Here is a 22,855-nt window from a genome sequence, read left to right as displayed (position 1 = left end):
AATATGAAATATGGGGAAATCAATGCAATTTTATTAGAAATCATTAAGCTACAATTCCTAAGGTAAAGTAGTCTACTCCACTACAGGAGTTCCCATCTGCTTCCACCCAGATTAACTCATAGGAAGCAGACAGGAAGGTAAGGGAGGTGTCTGTGCTTGCTTTCCTGAAAATGGGACAAGTTACAATGAACTGCCACCCAAGTAAGGCAGTCACCTACTCTGCAGCACTTTTCCTGATCCCTATGAAAACAAGTAAGACTTTTTCTATGAAATCTTACAGAGATGATGGTCTAGAACACGTATCAGGGACAAAATTAAATGCTAGACACATTTGGTGGAAAAAAATAAGTAAGAGAAAAACCAGCAAAAATAGTCTATCAGTTTTCACAGCTAGTAAACTGGCACTTAATAGCAAGTGGATACCAGCCTTTGTTTGACTGTGGGAGCCTCTTTTCTAACAGGCTTATATGGAATCCCAGGTATGAGCATCTAAAAGGAGACCCTGATCCTCACTGCCTAAATCCCAAAGACCAGACCTCACAGATGCCCCAGCACACCTCTGTACCCCTATGTCTTCTCAGACTACCTCCAAGCTGCAGAACTATGAAGCTGACAGTCAAGTAAAGTACAGCAAAGCTTATGTCTTACAGCAAACTGAAAGCATGATGTGAAACATGACATAGATAAATTGGCATATGCACTAAACTGCATGTGGAAAAACTGGCTGTAACAATAACAGCAGTTCTCTTGCTGAGTGCTTACTACATGCCAGACCTTCAAATACTAAGAAGTAAGGACCACTATTATTCCTGTATTAGAGAACAAACTGAATCTGACAACAGGTTAAGGATCTTGCCCAAGGTTGCAAAGCCATCACTGGAAGAGTGGTTTTGAACCCAAGCAGCCCTGGTCTAGAGCTTACACACTCACTTAAAGCCTATGCTAATCTAAATCTCCCTGAGAATATAGTATCACTACTATTAAATTTAACCTACAGAACCACTAACAGCAGCAAACAGTAATGCAGAAGTTTCAATAACTTCTCATTGTCATCACACTCACCCAACCTCTAATATTTGAAGAAAGATAAGGGGGAAATAGCATCTTTAAACTCATAACAGCTACATCTTAAAAGGGCTTTTTCCCCAGGATTGGGGATTGAACCCGGGGTACTCTACCATTAAGCTGCACTCCCAACCCTTTTTGTGTTTTGAGACAGGGTCTCACTAAACTGCACAGGCTGGCCTTGAACCTCAGATCCTCCTGCCTCAGCTTCCAAAGTAGCTGGGATTAACAGACACTTGCCACTGCAAACAAGGATTCATAAACTGTGATCTGAGGAATGCTGAGGGTCTCTGTGGCACGTTCAGGAGATCCCCTAGATCCTCTCTGTCCCACCCTTGTCACTCAAGCTTGCCTGAATTTTCTTTATACTTCAACCAGCAAAATGCATTGCAACTGACTGAATGCAGCAGATAAAGGCATTAAAATGCCTAGAGTCAGACATTAAAGATAATTGTAAAAATGCAAAGCAATGCCACTCTCATCATAAACATTGTGTTAAGAAATAAGTTATTATGCTGTTTTTGTTATTATTGCACTGTAGTATAGTTTAAGGTCTGGTATTGTGATACCTCCTGCTTCACTTTTTCTACTCAGGATTGTTTTAGCTATTCGAGGTCTCTTGTTCTTCCAGATGAAGTTCATGATTGCTTTCTCTATTTCTATGAGGGATGTCATTGGGATTTTAATTGGAATTGTATTGAATCTGTATTACACCTTTAGTAGAATGGACATTTTGACAATGTTAATTTTGCCTATCCAAGAACATGGGAGATCTTTCCATTTTCTAAGTTTTTCTTCAATTTCTTTCTTTAGTATTCTGTAGTTTTCATTGTCTTTTACCTCTTTTGTGAGATTAATTTCCAAGTATTTGAATTTTTTTTGAGGCTATTGTGAATGGAGTGGTTTTCCTTTCAGAGGATTCATCACTTATTAATAAAAATGCATTCGATTTATGAGCATTGATTTCATATCCTGCTACTTTGCTGAATTCATTTATTAGTTCTAGAAGTTTTCTAGTGGAGTTTTTTTGGATCTTATAAATATAGGATCATGTCATCAGCAAATAGTGACAGCTTTAGTTCTTCTTTTCCTATTTGTATCCCTTTAATTTCTTTGGTCTGTCTAATTGCTCTGACAAGTGTTTCAAGGACGATGTTGAATAGAAGTGGTGCAAGAGGGTATCCTGTCTTGTTCCAGTTTTTAGAGGGAATGCTTTCAGTTTTTCTCCATTTAGAATGATGTTGGCCATGGGCTTAGCATAGATAGCCTTTACAATGTTGAGGTATGTTCCTACTATTCCTATTTTTTTCTAGAGTTTTAAGCATGAAGGGATGCTGCATTTTATCAAACGCTTTCTCAGCACCCATTGAAATAATCATATGAATCCTAACTTTAAGTCTATTGATGTGATGAATTACATTTATTGATTTCAGGATGTTGAACCAACCTTGCATCCCTGGGATAAACACCACCTGATCATGGTGTACTATCTTTTTAATACAGATTTGTATGCAATTTGCCAGTATTTTGTTAAGGATTTTTGCATCTGTGTTCATCAAAGATATTGGCCTAAAGTTTTCTTTCCTTGATGAGTCTTTATATGGTTTTGGTATCAGAGTGATACCAGCCTCATAGAGTGAATTTGGAAGGGTTTCCTCCTTTTCTATTTCCTGGAATACTTTGAGGACTAATGGTATTAGTTCTTCTTTAAAGGTCTTGTAGAATTCGGCTGAGAATCTATCTGGTCCCGGACTTTTCTGTGTTGGTAGGTTTTTGATGACTTCTATTTCATTGCTTGAAATTTATCTACTTACATTGTATATGTCCTCCTGATTCAGTTTGGGAGGATCATATGTCTCTAAAAATTTGTCAATGTCTTCAATATTTTCTATTTTGTTGGAGTATAGATTTTCAAAGTAGCTTCTAACTGTATTGTATTTCAACGGTGTCTGTCATGATCTTTCCTTTTTCATCACAAATTCTAGTATTTTGAGTTTTCTCTCTCCTCTCTTTGTTAGTGTGGCTAGGGATTTATCAATTTTGTTTACTTTTCCAAAGAACCAACATTTGTTTTGTCAATTTTTTAAATTGTTTCTCTTATTTCAATTTCATTGATTTCAGCTCTGATTTTAATTATTCTCTGTCTTCTCCTATTTTTGGTGTTGATCTGTTGTTCTTTTCTAGGGCTTTGAGATGTAATGTTAGGTCATTAGTTGTTGACATTTAATTTTTCTAATGTATGAGCTCAATGCAATGAACTTTCCTCTTAGTACTGCTTTCAGAGTGTCCCAGAGATTTTGATGTTTTATCTTTGTTCTCATTTACCTTTAAGAATTTATTTCTTCCCTGATGTCTTCTGTTATCATTGCATCATTCAGTAGTATATTATTTAGTCTCCATGCGTATGAGTAGTTTTTGTTTGTTATTTTATCATTAATTTCTAATTGCATTCCATTATGGTCTATGGGATACATGGTAGTATCTCTATTTTTTTGTATTTACTAATGGTTTCTTTGTGGCATAGCAAATGGTCTATTTGGAAGAAGGATCCATGAGCTGCTGAGAAGAAAGTATATTCACTCGATGATGGATGAAATACTCTGTAAATGTCCAATAAGTCTATATCATTGATTGTAGTTCTATAGTATCTTTGTTCAGTTTTTGTTTGGAGGATCTATCCAATGGTGAGAGCAGTGTGTTAAAATCCCCCACTATTACTGTATTTTGGTCTATTTGATTCTTAAAATTGAGAAGGGTTTGTTTGATATACATAGATGCTCCATTGTTTGGGGCATAAATATTTAAAATCATTATGTCTTGCTGTTTTATGCTTCCCTTAAGCAGTGTGCAATGTCCTTCTTTATCCGTTCTGACTTAGGTTTGAAGTCCACTTTATCTGACATGAAGCTGGAGACCCCTGCTTTTTTACTGGGTCCATGTGCATGGTATGTTTTTCTAATCCTTTCACCTTTAGTCTGTGGATCTTTTTCTATGAGATAAGTCTTTTGAAGGCAGCATATTGTTGGGTCTTTCTTTTTAATCCAGTCTATGTCTTTTGATTGATGAGTTTAGGCCGTTAACATTCAAGATTATAATGGTGATATGATTTATATTCCTGGTCATTTTGGCTTATTTTTGGTTTTTAACTTGACTTGGTTTCTCCTTTGATTGGCTTTTCCTTTAGGGTAGTTCCTTCCTTTGATGACTTGTATTGGTGTTTTTCACTTCCTCCTCATGAAATATTTTGTTGAGAATGTTCTGTAGTGCAGGCTTTCTATTTGTAAATTCTTTTAACTTTTGTCTATCGTGGAAAGAATTTATTTCATCATCAAATTTGAAGGTTAGTTTTGCTGGGTATAGGATTCTTGGTTGGCATCCATGTTCTTTCAGAGCTTGAAATATATTGTTCCAGACCCTTCTTGCTTTTAGAGTCTGGGCTGAGAAATCTGCTGATATCCATACTGGTTTCCCCTTATAAGTAATCTGACACTTTTCTCTTGCAGTCTTTAAAATACTATCTTTATCTTGTATGTGAGGTATTTTCATTATAATGTGTCTTGGTGTGGATCTGTTGTGATTTTGTGCACCTGGTGTTCTGTAAGCCTATTGTATTTGATTTCTATTTCATTTTTCAGGTTTGGGAAATTTTCTGATATTATTTCATTGAACAGATTGTTCATTCCTTTGGTTTGTATCTCTGTGCCTTCCTCAATCCCAATAATTTTAAATTTGGTCTTTTCATGATATCCCATAATTCTTCGAGGTTCCATTTATGACTTCTTAACATCTTCTCAGTTTGTTCAACTTTATTTTCAGGACTAAATATTTTGTCTTCATTATCTGAAATTTTGTCTTCCCTGAGATCTATTCTGTTGGTGATGCATTCTATTGAGTTTTTAATTTGGTTTATTGTTTCTTTCATTTCTGTTTGGCTTTTTTCAGAATCTCTATCTCTTTACTGAAGTGTCCTTTTGCTTCCTGCATTTGCTCTTTTAACTGATTTCTGGAATGATCATGCATTGCTTGCATTTGCTCTCTTATCTCATCTTTTGCTTCACAGATCATTTTGAAGATTCTCAATTCTTTTTCTGTCATTTCTACTGCCATGCTGTCATTGGATTCTATCAAAATAGCATCTTGGTTTTTTAGGGACACTTTCTTCCCCTGTTTTTTCATGTTGTTTCTATATATTTCCCTCTAGCAGTGAAGATCAGAGGTACTGAAGTTTCCCCCCTGCAGGCTTATTGTACACTGCAGTTTTCCATTACCTCTCCTTTGAAGGGAGATCAACAATAGCATCCAATACAGAGAAAAGACAGCCCTGAACCAGACAGCCCCTATAAAGACTTTAACATTATTGTAATAAACAGGATGAGTTTGATTACTATTTACAATATTTCTAGTTGGGGAAGGGTGTAGGATGTAAGTGAGTAAATAGAAGTACCTGTCAAAGGGTCTCCAGTCTCCTGTAGGTGTCTCAGGAAGGGAGCTGCCCTTCCAATGATGATGGCCATTCCCTCAGGAATAATTCAAAACACCTGCACCAGCCTTCAAAGAAGCTGGGGAGCCCCAGTGAGGGTGCACTAAGTCAGCACAGGGTACAGGAGCAGTGTCCCTCTGTGGTGGGGGTCTGGGCAGGCTCAGCAACCAGCATCCATCTGCAGTGTGTGGGGGGAGGGCTGGGGGCTCCTCTATCTTTATTTGGTATGTTAGGTATTTTCATTATTATGTGCCTTGGTGTGAATCTGCTGTAATTTTGTACATTTGGTGTCATATAAGCCTCTTATATTTGATTTTCCATCTCATTCTTCAGATTTGGGAAATTTTCTGATATTATTTCATATAGATTGTTCTTTCCTTTGGTTTGTTTCTCAATAATCAATAATCCAATAATTCAATCCCAATAATTCTTAAATTTGGTCTTTCCATGGAATCCCATAATTCTTGTGTTCATGATTTCTTACCATCTTCTCTGTTTGGTCAACTTTGTTTTAAAGATTAAATATTTTGTCTTCAATGTCTGAGGTTCTGTCTTCCAGGTGTTCTAGCCTATTGGTTATGCTTTCTATGGAGTTTTTAATTTGATTTATTATTTCCTTCATTTCAAGAATTTCTTTGGGTTTTTTTTTCAGAATTTCTCCTTATTGAAATGATCTTTTGCTTCCTGCATTTGCTCTTTTAACTGTTGATTGATGCAATCATTCAATGCCTGCATTTTCTCTCTTATCTCATCATTTGCTTCTCTGATGATTTTAACTATGTACATTCTGAACTCCCTGTAACATTTCTTCTGCCATGCTGTCATTGGATTTTATTGATGTAGCATCTAAGTTTGTTTGAGACACTTTCTTCCCTTGTTTTCTCATATTGCTCATGTATCTTCTCCTCTAGGAGTGCAAATCTGAGGTATTACAGTTTCCCCCCTATAGAATTATAGTGTCCCAGCAGGTTTCCAATAATTCACCTTGAAGTGAGAGATCAATATTAGCAGCACATCATACAAACAATATGCATCCTTAATTCAAATAGTCCCTTTTTAAGATATTAAACATACTGTCTTAATAAACAGAGATTAAGAGTTCAATTATTATATACAGCTTGGCCAATAAGTTTGGAATAAGGACTACGATTTCTAAAGGTGGACAAAGAGGATGTGAAGGGGTTTAGGATACAACGTTAATGAGATAAGAAGTGTGTCTATAGAGATACTATGTCACAGGAATACTGAAAGTGGAATTAAAAGAAATTGGTTGTTAGCACGTGAAAAGGGAGAGTGTGTCTCCAAGGAGACAGATAGATAAGAGGAAAATAGAATGAGAAAAATATTAATAAAAGAAAAGTAGGAATAATAATAGGTATAATAGGAATAATTATAATATTACTACTAATAAAAAAAATTTACAATTAAGCTATACAGTACTGTTCAAACCTCTTAGTCTTCAGAAGCCTGATGTCTTGGAGGAATTTGATAATGCAGTGACCCAAAAAGGATGCTGTCCCTCTATGGGTGGTGGCCTCCAGGTGGGGTATAATCCCTGCTAGTGGGCAGAGGCACCTCCATGTGTTGACAAAAGGTCAATGGCAGTACAGGCGCTAGACTGCGGGCTGGTTTCCGGGCTCTGGCCCGGCTGGTCTAGGTCTGGTTCTCTGGGTCTGCCTCCCCAGTGTGTAAGTCTCACCTGGTGGTACTGCACTGGGCCTGGTTCTCTTTCTTCATTAGTTTTTAAGGGTCCTGAGATCAAAAAGCTTAAAAGCCTTTGTCTTAAAATATAGTAATTAATTAATTATTTCCACAGGGGAATAAAGTCCACAATCAAATCTCAAAGCTTCAAAGTGACTTCCTAAGTAGAAGAAAAGAGTCACTGGGAACATTTTCTTTCTCCTAATTCTTCAGGATTAAAAGAACTGCTAAACTTTAAAAATGTCAAAATTGTATTATCCCCTAAATTTCAAACTTAAATTTACAATAAGTGTAACAAAAATATATATTTCTGTAGTATATGTTAACTAGGATTAATTATAATCTTGAAAGTTTCTCGTGTGTGTGTGTGTGTGTGTGTGTGTGTGTGTATGTAGTTCCTATACAGCACCTAATAACTTTCTAACCATAATATCAGACTTCAGTAGCTAAGTATTTAATATCAAGGTAATTTAGATTGATAGCTTACAGTTATCAACTAAATTTAAGGTATATTTTTAAAGCAGCTACATAAAAGACAGTTAACTTCCATACAATTAAAAAAGTATGAGCAGTATTTAATACATGTTATGGCAAAAAATACCATAAACATGATGTAAGTTTCCAAAGTAAGTAAAACATTTTTTAATGCTCCTAGATATGTTTGTATGTATTAACTTAAATTTGAATATTTATAATCAAAGCAATTACAATTAAAGTCAAAAAATCTACTAGATGCTGAAATGATCATATGACAAAATATGTATGAATACAATTTATGCAAGACATGCTTTCTTCCAGAAAACAAGTTTTATAAAGGTTAAAAAAAACATATAACCCAAAATATATAAACATTATGTATTATATAGGCAAAAAGAGCAAGATAGATTAACAGACTAGAAATGCAGTATCCTATGGAAAGTCAAATAAGCTGTTACTTTCCTTCTATCTTTGTGACATAAAGACAATATGTTATGAAGTGAATAAATATAAATAGGTTAATCATAAGTGCATGTGATAATAACTACTTAGTCTAATTTGGACTAGCTTTACGTTATTCTGTTTCTTCCTCAGATTTCTTCTACTGTCACCTTCCTACTTAAAAATGGACATTTTAGTCATCTAATGAAGGAAATTGCTCAGATTTTTCTTAAAAAGATAAGGCAGCAACCATGGTGTGGTTTGAGTTGTCAGATTCCAGATAAAGAAAACAATACTCACAGAGCAAGAAAATCTTGTTAAGTGAAGGAGAGAACAAGATCCAAGCTACTATCTCCTAATATAAATTGGTTCCTCAGTCCATTCCACTTTCTGCAAAATTGCTGGCTTTTAAAAAATTAATCAGAATGCTATATCTTTTATGAACAAAATGATCTTCAAACTATCACTAATGCTTCAAAAATATCAGATGATACTCTAAGTCACATTTTAAATAATAATTAGCTGGGATAAACTGATTCCAACAAGGTTATTTTACTGAATTAGTATAAAGAAGAAACTATTGGTGTACATCAAAGCTTTGAAAAACTCATACGACCTTAGCCAATTGCACCTCATCAGAGGAACAGAAGATGGGGTGCACTCTGTTAGGGAAGCAGAGGGAAGGGTGGCTATCGTATATGTTTTAGTTATATGTAACATTAGAATACATTTTGACATACTAACAAAAGCATGGAATATAATTTGCTCTAATTCAATCCCTAGCAGTTCCTTCTCACACTTCTCCCTCCTCCTGCACTCCTGCCTTTACTCTACTGGACTTTCTGCTTTTCTACTGGACTACTTATGATTTTTAAAAATTAGTGTCTTGTGGATATACTTGATGTGGGATTCACTGTGCTATATTCATGTATGTACATACAAAAATTTCAGTCAGATCCATTCAGCTGTTCTTTTCCTGTTCCTCCTTTCTCCTCAACCCCTTCATCTACTCTAAAGATCTTCCATTTTCATGAAATTCCCTGTGCCTTTTTCTTTCCTTTTTCTACCTTTCTTTTAATTCCCCCTTATTTTGGATTAGCTTTGGCATATCAGAGAAAACATTCAACCTCTGCGTTTTTGGGGACTGACTTATTTCACCTACCTGATAGGCTCCAGTTCCAACCATTTACTGGCAAATGTCATAATACCATTCTTCTTTATGGTTGAATAATACTCCAGAGTAGCTGCACCAGTTTGTAGTCCCACCAACAATGTATGAGTGTACTGTTTTCCCTACATCCTTGCCAGCATTTATTATTGTTTATATTCTTGATAATTGCCATTCTGACTGGAGTGAGATAAAACTGCTATTCAGTTTTGATTTGCATTTCTCTAATTGCTAGCAATGATGGACATTTTTTCATACATATTTGTTGACCATTTCCATTTCTTATTTTGAGAAGTATCTGTTTAGTTCTTTTGCCAATTTATTGATCTGGTTGTTTGTTTTTGTTTTTGGTGTTGTTTTTTGAGTACTTTGTATACTCTGGTTAATGCTCTGAGGAGCAGGTGGCAAAGATCATCAACCATTCTGTAGGCTCTCTCCTCATGCTCTTGTTTCCTTTGCTGTGAAAAAGCTTTTTAACTTGATGTCATCCCATCTGTTGATTTTTTTTATTTTACTAAATGAAATTAGGAATTTAAAATTTCCTAAAAATTGCAATTTAGGAGTCTTGTTAAGAAATTCAGTTCCTGAGCCAACAAGTTGGAACATTTTTCCTATGTTTTCTTCTAGTAGGTGCAGGGTTCTGGTCTAATACCTAGGTCTTTGATCCACTTTGAGTTCAGTTTTCTGCAGTGTGAGAGAGAGAGAGGTTAAATTTCATCCTACTACATATGGATTTCCAATTTTCCCAGGACCATTTGTTGAAAAGACCATCTTTCCTCCAGTGTATGTTTTTGGCACCTCATCAAGTATCAGATAACTATATTTTTGCAGGTTTATCTGTGTCTTCTATCTATTCCATCAGACATCTCCATGACTCTTTTGGTTGTAGTACTTTTGTTACTATAGCTCTGAAGTGCAATTTGAGATTCAGTATTGTGATGCTTCCCAGTTTCACTCCTCTTGTTAAGGACTGCTTTGGCTACTCTGGGTCTCTCATTTTTCCAAATGAATTTCAGAACTGCCTTTTCTAGTTCTGTGAAAATTTTCATTGGAATTTTAATGGGGATTGTGTTGACTCTGGATAGCCCATTTAGTAGTACGGCCATTTTGACAATATTAATTCTGCCTATCCAAAAGCATGGGTCTTCCCACCTAAGATCTTCATCAATGTCTTTCCTTAGTGTTCTATAGTTTTCATTGTAGAGGTCTTTCGCCAACTCTTTAGTTAAACTGATTCCCAAATATTTTTATTTTTGAGGCTATTGTGAATGGGACAGCTTAATTTCTTTTTCAGGAGATTCATTATTGGTGTATTAGAACATGATTGATTTATGAGTGTTGATCTTGTTTCCTGCTGCTTTACTGAATTTATTTATGAGTTTTAAAAGTTTTCTTTTGGGAGGCTGAGGCAGGAGGATTTCGAGGTCAAAGCCAGACTCAGCAAAAGCAAAGCACTAAGCAACTCAGTAAGACCCTGTCTCTAAATAAAATACAAAATAGGGTTGGGAATGTAGCTCAGTGGTCAAGTGCCCCTGAGTAATCCCTGAAACCCAAAAAAAGAAAAAAAAATTTCTTGTGGACTGTTTGTGTCTTCTAAATAGAGGATCATGTCAGCAAATAGAGCTCATTTGAGCTCTTCTTTTCCAATTTGTACCCCTTGTACCCCTTTAATTTCCTTTTCTTGCTCTGGCTAGAGTTTCAAGAACTATGTTGAATAGGGGTGGTAAAAGTAGGCATCCTTTTTTGTTCCTGTTTTTGGAGGAAATAATTTCAGTTTTTCTACATTTAATATAATGTTGGCCTTTGGGTTCATCATATACAGCCTTTACAATGCTGACTTAACTTCCTTCTATCTCTAGCTTTTCCAGTGTTTTAACATGAATGGGAACTGTACTTTCACAAATGCCTTTTCTGCATATATTGAGATAATGATGTGATTCTTGACCCTGATGCTATTTATGTGGTGAATTGCATTTATTGATTTCCACATGTTGAACTAAACTTGCATCCCTGGGATGAACCCCCACTTGATCATCATGCATTATCTTTTTAATATGTTTTTGTATATTTTGTTAAGAATTTTTGCATCTATGTTCATCAAGGTTATTGCTCTGAAGCTTCCTTTCCTTGATATGTCTTTGTCTGGTTTTGGTATCGGTGTGATACCAATTTTGTAGAATGAGTTTGGCAGTATTCTCTCCTTTTCTATTTCATGGAATAATATGAGAATTGGTACTAGTTCTCCCTTAAAAGTCCAGTAGGACTCAGCTGAGAATCCATCCAGCCCTGGGCTTTTCTTTGTTGCAAGACTTTTGCTAGCTGCTTCAATGTCATTACGAGGTTCAATTTGGGTTAGGTCCTATGTCTCTAGAAATCTGTCAATAATGTCAAGATTTTCTAGCTTCTTGGAGTATTAATTTTCAATATAGTTTCTGATGATCCTCTGGATTTTAATAGTGTCTGTGGCGATATTACCTTTTCCATCTCTAATTTTGTTAACATTTTCTCTCTTTTGGTTAGTTTGGTTAAGGGTTTTTCAATCTTGTTTATCCTTTCAAAAAACAAACTTTTTGTTTTGTTGATCTACATTTTTTTATTCTCAATGTCATTGGTTTTGGATCTGATTTCAGTTATTTCCTGTCTTCTACTGATTTTGGTGTTGGTTTGTTCTTGTTTTAGGGCCTTGAGATGTAATGTTAGATGATTTGTTATCTTTTAATTCTTTTGATGCATGAACTCAATGCAATAAACTTTCCTCTTTTTTAATATTTTTAGATGTTGATAGACCTTTATTTTATTCATTTATTTATATGTGATGCTGAGAATCAAACCCAGTGCCTCACACAAGCTAGGCAAGTGCTGTACCATTGAATCACAACCCCAGTCCCAACTTTCCTCATTTTAAAAAATATTTTTTAGTTTTAGATAGACACCATATCTTTATTTATTCATTTATTTTTTTATGTGATGCTGAGGATCAAACCCAGTGTCTCACAAGCGCAAGGCAAGCCTCTACCCTTGAGCCACAGTTCCAGCCCCTAAACTTTCCTCTTTGAACAGCCTTCATAATGTCCAAGAGATTCTGATATATTTATCACTATTCTCATTTACTTTTTTTAAATTTCTCCCCTGATTATTTCTGCTATCCATTCCTCGTTCAAAAGCATATTATTTAATCTCCAGGTGTTAAGAGTGGTTTCTGGTTTTAATCATATCATTTATTTCTAATTTCATCCCACTGTGATCTTACAGGATGCAATATATTTTCTATATATTTTTGTATTTGCTTTTATTTGTTTTGTGCCCTAAAATATGGTCTATTTTTAAAAATGTCCATGTGCTCCTGAGAAAAATGTGAAATTGAGTCATCAATGGATGAAATATTCTATAGATGTCTTTTAGGCCCCTATTAGTAATTGTATATTTTATTTTTATAGACTCTTTACTTAATTTATGTCTGAATGATCTATCTGCTGGGGAGAAGGATGTGTTAAAGTCATCAAGTATTCTATTGTGATCTGTTTCTTTTTTTTTCTTTTTTTTATTAAAATATTTTTTTATTTTTATAGACACATTTGGATTCATTGTACACAAATGGGGTACAACTTTTCATTTCCATGGTTCTACACAGTGTATATTCATGCCATTCATGTAATCATACATATATATATATATATATATATATATATATGGTAATACTGTTTCATTCTGTTTTTCCATCCCCATCCCCTCCCACCCCTTTTTCCTCTACACCATCCAAAGTTCCTTCATTCTTCTCTTCCTCCCACCACCACCCATCATTATATACTGTCATGCACTTATCAGAGAAAACATTCAGCTTGGCCTATATCACTTAGCATGATATTTTTCAACTTCATCCATTTACCAGCAATTCTTCTTTATGACTGAGTAATAGTCCATTGTGTATATATACCACAGTTTCTTTATCCATTCATCAACTGAAGGGCATCTAGGTTGGTTCCACAATCTGTTTGATTCTTAACATTGAGAAAGGTTTGCTTTATATATGTACAAGTACCACTGTCTAGGGCATAAATATTTACAATCATTGTATCTTGTGGTATGATTCCCTTAAGCAGTATACAATGACCTTCTTTTCTGATTAATCTTGGCTTGAAGCCCACTGAAATGGGAAGACCTGTCCCTGTTAAGCATAGTGTATCTTTTCCCATCCTTTCACCTTCATTTGTGGATGTCTTTGCCTGTGAGATGGGTCTCTTACAGACATCATATTGTTCGTTTTTTTTTAATCCAATTTGTCAACCTCTTGATTGAAAACTGTAGATCATTTATATTCAGTGTTATTATAGAAAGATGATTTTTATTGCCTAACATTTTGATTAATATCCAATGATCAAATTGAACTTGATTCTCTTTTGACTATTCCTCTAATGTAATTCCTCCTATGCTGGATTTCATTTTTATCTTTCATTTCTTCTTCATGAAATATTTCACTATGTTTTATAGTAAAGCCTTTCTAGCTATGAATTCTTTTAGCTTCTTTTAGGTTATCATGGAAGGCTCTTATTTCACCTTCAATTCTGAAGATTAATTTTGATGGGCATAGTATTCTTGGTTTGCACCCATTTTGTTTCTGATTTTGGTATATATTACTCCAAGTCCTCCTGGTTTTTAGGTTTTTGGATTGGTTTACTTCTAAAGGTAACCAGACGTTTTTCTCTTGCAGTTTTTAAAATTCCATCTGTATTCTATATGTAAGGTATTTTCATTACAATATATCTTAGAGTGATCTATTGTGATTTTATATAATGGGAGTCCTAAATGCCTCTTGTATTTGAATTTCCACCTCATTCTTAAGGTATGAAATTTTTTCTGATATTATCTCATTGAAAAGATTGTACATCCTTTTAGCTTATAATTCAGAGCCTTCATCTACCCTAATGATTCTTAAATTTGGACTCTTGATGTTATTTCAGATCTCTTAAATATTCTGATGTAGTCTCTTAACATCTTTTCTTTACAGTCAACATTATTTTCACATGCTTCGTCTTTAGGTCCTGAATATCTATCTTCAAAGTGGTCTAATCTATTGGTGATACTTTTCATTAAGTTTTTAATTTGGTTTATTGAGTCATTTCCAGATTTCTGATTGGTTCTTTTTCAGAATCTCTACTGCTTTTCCCTTCCTGATTTTCTCTTTGACTTCACTCCTTACTTCTTCTTTTAGCTCATAGAACACTCTATCAACTCTCCAAATTCTTTCTCTGACATTTCCTTCACTGAAGTGTTGATGGAGTCAGTTGTTGAGGCAGTAGTGGGTGTTTGAAGTGATTTGTTCCCTTGCTTTTTCATATTAGTTGTATGTCTACTCATCTATTGGGATAGTTCTCATTTCTTCTTTAAAGCAAGGGACTACATTGTGAGCTTCTTCCTCTTAGAGCCCTAAACTGGGTGACTATCCAGATATTGATACTTTAAGTCACTGAGTGATTTCTGCTAATCCCAATATGAGCACATGTTGAGAGATGCCACTGAACCCTATATACTATAATCACTTCAGAATCAAGTCTCATATTATTTAACTTTAAAAAAAAAAACAAAAAGCTTGTTGATATTCTCTATAGTTCCTCAAATCCAGGTATAAACTTGTAGTAAAGTTCATGTCTGAAGATGACTCAAAGATGGCAGGGTATCTGATAGGTTGAAAACTAAAACTAAGATTCAAAATTAGCTTGGATGAACTGAAATGCTGGGTTGGTCCTGTCTCTTCATGGTCTGAGATGTAGAGCTGCCATTGCCTGACAGGAAGAGCCGGGAAGAAGAGCAGGAACTGAGGGGGGAAGGAGGAGAGGAAGGGATAGGAGATTACACTATCAGCAGCAGTGGTAGAAGGAGGAGGAAAATAAGGAGGCAGTTTCAGTGATTCCTCTTCAGAAGGAGACTGGGTGTGTGGAGGGTGGGCTCACATGTGTCCCATGGCCCAGGGGTTCATGCATGCTTGGGTATATAAGAGCATCTGGGTATATATTGACTATGATTATTCCAATTAAAACCTAGTCTGGAACTTGTGTATCCTGTAGCCAGGCAGAAGTGAAACCCTTCCAGTCTCTCCATCATATACTTTTGTAAATCCAATTATATATGTAGACAGGTTAGATTAACAAAAGTAACTTCCAACTCCATAGTCTTTTCCTTCTCTATACTTTAAAGTCATGTCTAAATTTGTAAATTTAACTAAACTCTTATCATTACACCATATAGAACAGAAATGCAGGTTAGTGTGCATTTTCTGATACAGTATTAATATGGAATTTCCGGTTCACAAGTTATCAGTACATTTTTCATTAAACAACTTTGAAATATAACTCCCCAAAATGTGGCCATATAGATGATATCAATAAATGTGCTCATATCCAAGAACAATATGTGGCTACTATGTCTAAAAAAGGTATCATAATATCATCAATGTGTCTTTTGAGAACATCTTCTCACATCTGAATGTGTTCACAGTACTGCTTAATTCTTAAAACACAAAAATTAATGTTATTAAATAATGACTTTATCTAGGAATAGTTCTTTGAGAATTTTACAAAAAGAAAGAAAAGAAACATATAAAACAGAGCCAGGGGGAGAACTGTGAGTGTTTCTATATAAAACATAGCTAGTGAGTTCATAATGCAAAATAATTACTATTAATAGGTTCTACATATCTATATTCATATTATAAAGCAAAGCTGTTAAGACAACATTAAATGGGTGTCTAATTTCATATGTTCCCAAAGAGAATATTCACAGTAGGAATATAGTAGAATAGACTATGTTGTGACTATAGTACTCAGCTGCATACTGATGTTTTATGCCAAGGAGACTGGGAAGCCATCAAAATGCAAGATTTCTCTTCTCACAGTTTGTTTGCATTTTTCTAAAAGAGTCAAGGATTTAAATTAGCACTTTTAAAGGAAATTCATGAATATAATGTCTACTACGGAAGAGCTCCTTTTACTCTAACCAAAGATCTCCTTTACTCTAGAACAGATCTGTTTGCTCTAGAATAGATCTCTCATTACAAAGAGAAGAAACAGCAGTACTTGGCAGGGACCAGATTCCCCTAACCCCAAACAAGGCACATAACACAACCTCCTAATAGGGCCCACAGCAGGTAACAGAAGGCAAAGCCACGAGAGAAGCTCACCCAATACCAAGAAAGACCAGCACCCTAGTGCTTAACCCTGGAGTTAAGCCTTGAGGAAAGGGCCCTTCTCAAGGTCTGAAACACCATCTATCCTCAGTTGTAGAACACTCATTCCAGTATATGTACCCAGAACAATCCTCAGTAAAACAGGGCACAGAGATCTGACTCTAAAACCCACCTAGAAGTAATCACTGAAGGTCAAGAAGACAGGTTCATAGTCACTCCTGTCGCCATCGCCAACACAGCTCAATTATAGAGAACTCTCTCACCAAAGGCCTCACTACTTGGCAAGAATCCTTCCTGGAAACCAAGTTGCTCCTGCTGAGAACAGACTTCTCACCAAGTCTAGGAGTTGTGGGATTAGCTAGCATCAGTGCTGCTCCCTCTGGGCTCTCCTGGTCTGGTCCCACCCAGGATGCTTCTTTGCATAAAGTCGCTTCCCTTGGTTCTTTCCATTGAATTAGGCACATTGAGCCTTCTCAAGAACTGCAGTGGGACAGTCCCTGGCAATCTCTTATCACCCATCTCCCAAGTAGCTGTGGCAGCTTGAACATGTTCATCAGGATCTTCTGAAGTTACATGACTTGGGGCACTCCAAAGGCAAGGCCACTGTCAGATGCCACTGTGTGCCCAGGTTTCCCATCATCATTAAAAAGATCAACATAAGCAGTATTCATGGTCATGAAGGACTGTGATTTACTTAACACAGCTGCCTTGAGCTTTACTCACAAAACAAGGATGCAACATTACCCTGTGAAGAGAATATGTAGTATCACTTACTTTTTTTAAAGAAATTAAGGCTCACAGAGTTCAACACATAGCTAAGAAGTGGCAAAACTGGAATTCAATATTAAGTATACGAAGAACGTATTTGGAAGAAAGGTTGGTGGAGGGCTGGAGTGGTGGCTCAGTGGTAGAGTGCTTATGTGAGGCACTGGGTTCGATTCTCAGCACCACATACAAATAAATAAATAAAATAAAGGTATTGTGTCCATCTGCAACTAAAAAGCAATTTTTTTAAAGAAAATTTGGTGGAAAAAACTTCAGTTTTAAGCTGTTTAAGAATATCAAATCAGCATAATTTCCCTGGAGTTTGCAAGAAAATCACACAAAGGAGAACAAACATATTATATTAGTCAGCTTTGTATTACTACAACAAAATACTTGAGACAACTAGCTTTATAAAGAAGAACAGTTTATTTAGCACAGTTTTCAAGGTTCAAGTTCAAGATCAAGTGGTTCCTACTGGTTTGATCTGTGGCAAATGTGGTACACATCATGGCAGGAGTGCATACAGGACCAAAACAGTACCAGAGCAGAGAAAGACAAGCATTTTACAATCATTTCTTGAGGGCATCCCCACAATTAACCTAAGAACTTCCTAAGGCCCTTCCTCTTAAGGGTACCACCCCACAACAGTAGTGCCATCCAGGGGACCAACCCTTTAACAGGTGGACCCTTGGGGATACTTAGACCACACCAAAACCACAGCAAACACACATGTAAAAAGACTACAGGTCTACCTTCCTCAATGGCAGAGCAGTCCCTACTTTCACTTCTCTTCCTAACTCTCCTCTATCGCCTATAATGTGCCTATTTATGACACTCCTCCACAACTCAGAGTGAAGTAGCACTGGTACTAATACTTTACTGATACCGACAACATAAAAATCTTCGGGGTTCAAGTATTGGGGAGAAAGCCAGGCCATCCTCATTCAGCCATAGTCCACATACTCCCATTCCAGTCACTTTCCTAAAGAAATAAAAGCAAAATAACTAGACTCTCCATTAGGTTAACTCCTTTCTAGACATGGTTGGTGTTAATAACAATAACAGCTAAACAGTGCTTATTGTGTGCTATCAAGGACCCTTCTAAGTACTTTATATGTATTAACTAGTTCAACTTCAAAACAACCCTGAAATAGAGGGATCAGTAACCCTACTTTGCAGATGAGAAAACTGAGACAGATCAAGTAAGAAACTTTTCAAAAGTCACACAAAACTAGTATACTACATAGTCCCTGATTTTAGAAACCTAAAACAAAATTACAGCTACAAGGGGCTGGGTTATGGCTCAGTGGCAGAGCACTTGCCTAGCATGTGTGAGGCACTGGGTTCAATTCTCAGCACCACATATAAATAATTTTTTTTTAAAAAAGGTCCATCAACAACTAAAAAGAAAATTTTTTTTAAATTACAGCTACAAAATCAGCTCACTTAAAATGGCTAACAAACAAGATTGTTGCTATGATCTCCCAAAGGTCCATATGTTAAAGGCTTGATCCCCAAGGTACTAGAAGGCAGTAAGACCTAGTAGGAGGTCTTTGGATCAATTGGGAACAGGCACTTGAAAGGGAATGTGGGATTCTGGTCTCTCATTGGCTTCCTGTTCTGATATGTGGTTTAATCCTACTGCACATGCTACCATTATAATGCCAAAGATGAGCTGATGACACACTGTTATAGTTTAGATATTAGGTGTCCCCCAAAAGCCCATGTGTGAAACAATTCAAGAACATTCAGAAGTGGAACGATCGGGTTATGAGATCCTTAACTTAATTGGTGTATTATCCCCTGCTAGAGATTAAATGGATGGTTACAGGTGGGGTGTGGCTGGAGGAGGTGGGTCTTTGGGGTTCATATGTTTTCACATAGAGGACAACACTTCCTCTCACTGTTCCTTCCCAGCTACCCCTCTCTCTACTTTTCTCCACCACCCTCCTCTACCATGATGTTCTGCCTCACCTTGAGTCCTGAGGAATGGAGTCAGCAATCTAGGGACTAAGACCTCTGAAACCGTGAGCACCAAAATAAACTTTTCTTCCTAAAACTGTTCTTATGAGGTCTTCTGGACATAGCAGCAAAAAAGCTGACTAAAACTAAAACACATAGCATGCCCTTGAACCTCCAAAATTATGCATTTAAAAAAAATTTTTTTATAAAGTGGTATATTTCAAGTATTTTGCTATAATAAACAAAATGGTCTAATACAATTGTCCAATCACAGTTCAAAGCATGGTGTGCATAAGCTCCATAGTGGTCCTATGAAAGAGAAGATGAGTGAGGGCTATAGTTGACAGGCTTCATGGAGAAGGAAAATTTAGAAAATGATAATGGTTCTCAGCACACAAAAATACACAAATTAACAGACAGAAATTGCAGGTGTATATAAAAATCATAACCCTTCAATATGTAGTCCAGAAGAAGTTAGCATCAAGTACAAGAAAACAGGTAGAAAGTGAGGGATCCTGCTAAATATCCTACAAGCACAGAGCAGAGCCTCCCCCTCCAACAATGAATTATCTGGTCCAAAAGTGTTAGAAGTGCCAAGGTTAAATTAGAGGGATGAGGGTATTTAGAGCAGTCATTCCAGACAAGGGAAATAAACAAGTGGTGGCTCAGAAACAGAAATGAGATTAGACAGGGAGGGGCAATTTATTATGGGAAATAAGAGAAAATATGCTTGAGAAGACTGTGCAGAGGGTTCTGAGAGCCAGCAGAAGGATTATAACTAGATCTGGCTGGAAATGGGAAGACTTAATAGATATGTTTTGACATTCGTGGGATGGGAACCAAGAGTTGGAGTGTTCCAGAACCTGGCTGCATTTGCTGGAAGAGCCCAGGTGTAAAGTAACAAGTGGAATCTGTAAAGAAAATAGTAAACTGCATTACAAAAGCAAGGCTGCCTGGCTTCCCACTGCACTTAGGGTAAAGGGAAGGCATGGGGAGGAGTCCCTTTCTATCCCACTTTCTGATATGCATCCAGGACAGTGATTAGCAGGGAGCATGCATAAATGCCTTATATATGAATCATGAACATAATGGATTCCCACATTACAAAGAAGCTGGGTTCTGATGTTTTCATGCAAAGAAAACATTTGTACACAAATTCAGATTTGGAAAAGGATAAACCTCCTCTAAAGGAGCAATAAAGTCAGTTTTTCTTCCATGAGAGGGCAATACTGCTGGTTCTTCAGTTGAACACAGATGTAATAACTGATCTGTGTGTAGAGGTGGCACAGGAAACCCTGCCTCCTATTCAGCACCACATGGTATACCTAGAGGCACAAATGAGTGAATAGCAGATGCCATCAACTGTCTCAGGGACCAGAAGGGACAGATTTATACCTATGGGTGGCCAAAAGAAGTGAAGTCGCCAGAGTTAAATCTGTGTATGATGCCAAGCATCTGCAGTGCTAAAGAGAAGAGCTGTGAAGACTGAGGAAGAGAGGTAAGTGCTGATAGCTCTGATAAAACCTGCCCCAGTGGACCAACACTCACTGTCCCTAGTTCAGTCATCTTGGCTTTGAGCACTGCCCCAACAAAATACACTCCTAAGATGGGCTCATAGGACTGGAGATCTTTCCCCTAACTTTATCAGTATATTGACACTTATTCCTCACTGATCAAATCCACATCAAGCACTTTCCACATGAATCACACTGTGGGGAAGCACATGGGCAAGACCCAGGCACACCAAAGAGTGCTGCACCTGGTTGATTTATTAACTTAGACAGGGACTCGGCAGATTTTTTAGACAGTAAATCATTAGGCTTTGAGGGCCATGCTGTCTTTGCTACAACTGCTTCACTCTGATATTGTGGCACAACAGGAACCAAAGACAACAGGAAAACGAATGAGCATGGCTGTGTGCCAGTAAAACATTTATACACACAGGAAGCAGGCCACATCTGGCCACCAGGCTATATGCAGTTTGCTAGCCATGGCTTACCCTGTTACTATTAGCTGAGTAGCCAGAACACAACCTAACAGAGTACTTAGCAGACAATTCTGAAAATGTATGTGGAAAGTACACTTAGATGGGGGGGAAAAGAGAAGCAAAACTGGTTACTTTGGTAAATTAGGGCCTGTGCAGGAGCCTCTAAAAGACAAGATGTTCAGTACCTGGGATGGCCAAACTTCAAATGAGAGAAATGCACCCAGCAAATACAAGTACAAAACACCCCACAGGTCTGAAAAAAAAAGTAACCCCTTCTGCAAAGGACCCTCTGAAACTTCACCAGAATCCCTATTACAGCAGAATGCCCTGACACTGCCCACCCCAAGATGTCCCAGGATGTCTCTGAACTGTTGATGCAGGACTGCTGGGGCTTGCTTGTGGCAAATGATGCTCAAGCTCATTCCTAATTAAGTTGCAGATGAATATGTCACTGAATGTGAGAAAACAGATACCAGCTGATAATAAAGCAGAAAGCCTGAGAATTTGATCTCCTGCTTGGTGTTAGAACACTATAAGGAATTCCTTTGTTAATTTCTGGCTCAGTTTCCCAAGAAGGTTTTCAATATCATCATAAAGAAGCCTTTCCAAATTCCATGAACCTCTCCCTGCTAGTGTTTCTTTACCCTCACTTAGATGCAAGATATATAATTCACAACACAGAATTGTTGGGAGATGGTGCCTCAGGCCTTTGTACTCCTACACATCCTGCTGAGTGTGCCAAAACTGAAGAACCCAAGACATCCTTCCACTCAGGCCCTTTCTTAGGGACAGTTACGCATTTGGTAACCTTGACAGGTGAGTTCATGTCTCTCATCCCTTTTACACTTTCTCCTCCCACTCCAGCTAAGATCTGGTTTCCTACGATGGTTAATTTTAGTCATTAACTTAACTAGATTGAGTGATGCCTAGAATATGGGTAAAGCATACTTCTGGGTGTGTCTGTTTTCAGAGAAGATTGGCATGTGGGTCACCAAACAGTTGGGAAGACCTGTCCTGACTCTGAGTGTTCCCAAGAGGAAGGGACCCAAATAGAATAAAAAAGTACAAGGGGGAAGTCTGTATACACCTTCTTGACCAGGTGCATTTTTCTGTTTGTGCTACCCGTAGACATCAGACTTCACATTCTTCAGGCTTTGAACTTAAAGACTTTCACAGAATCTCAATCTCTCTCTCAGTCAACCTACCTTCAACAACCTCCCCCTCCTCCTCCTCCTCCTTATTCTTTCTCTTCCTACCCTCCTATCTTCACCCAACCCCACCCATCTTCTTGAACTGAGCACTGCCAGCTCTCCTGTCTCTCTGGAGAACTCTTAACATGTGTCCTTATTGCTTGCTGAAAAAGTGGAAGATGCCCCTCAGTGAGTAATTCAGTTGTGATACAAACACATGCAGACACAGCATCCATGTGGTGCATATCAAGCTGCGCTGCATGGCTTTGTGGGTAGGGGAAACTGACACCATTATGCTGATGCTCCCACTGCTTGCTGGGCCAAAACTTCAGCTCCTTTGTCCCTGACTGGGAAGTCTTATGTCTTCTGCCAGTGTCCTTGAAATAGTAACAGGCTAATTTACTAGTTTGTAAGTAGGGTAAAATCAAATAAAACTGCA

The 22,855-nt window shown here is 37.1% G+C and overlaps 1 protein-coding gene across 8 annotated transcripts in view; it reads right to left on the bottom strand.

The window, feature by feature from the left end:
- The window catches only part of L3mbtl4 (L3MBTL histone methyl-lysine binding protein 4), a 520,509-nt gene that overhangs the window by 466,920 nt on the left and 30,734 nt on the right, over positions 1-22,855 (bottom strand). The window contains exon 1 of one of the 8 annotated variants that reach the window (XM_047526994.1): positions 16,685-16,708. The exons of the other annotated variants lie outside the window; for them this stretch is intronic. The gene's annotated coding sequence lies outside the window, so the exon portion shown is untranslated. Of the gene's footprint in view, positions 1-16,684; positions 16,709-22,855 lie in introns of those variants that run through there. 8 annotated transcript variants of the gene reach the window in all.

This window comes from Sciurus carolinensis, chromosome 15 (assembly GCF_902686445.1).
Source record: "Sciurus carolinensis chromosome 15, mSciCar1.2, whole genome shotgun sequence".
In the NCBI taxonomy this organism is placed as follows: Eukaryota; Metazoa; Chordata; class Mammalia; order Rodentia; family Sciuridae; genus Sciurus; species Sciurus carolinensis.
The sequence above is the reverse complement of the archived record's forward strand: the minus strand, read 5'-3'. Positions and strand labels throughout refer to the sequence as shown.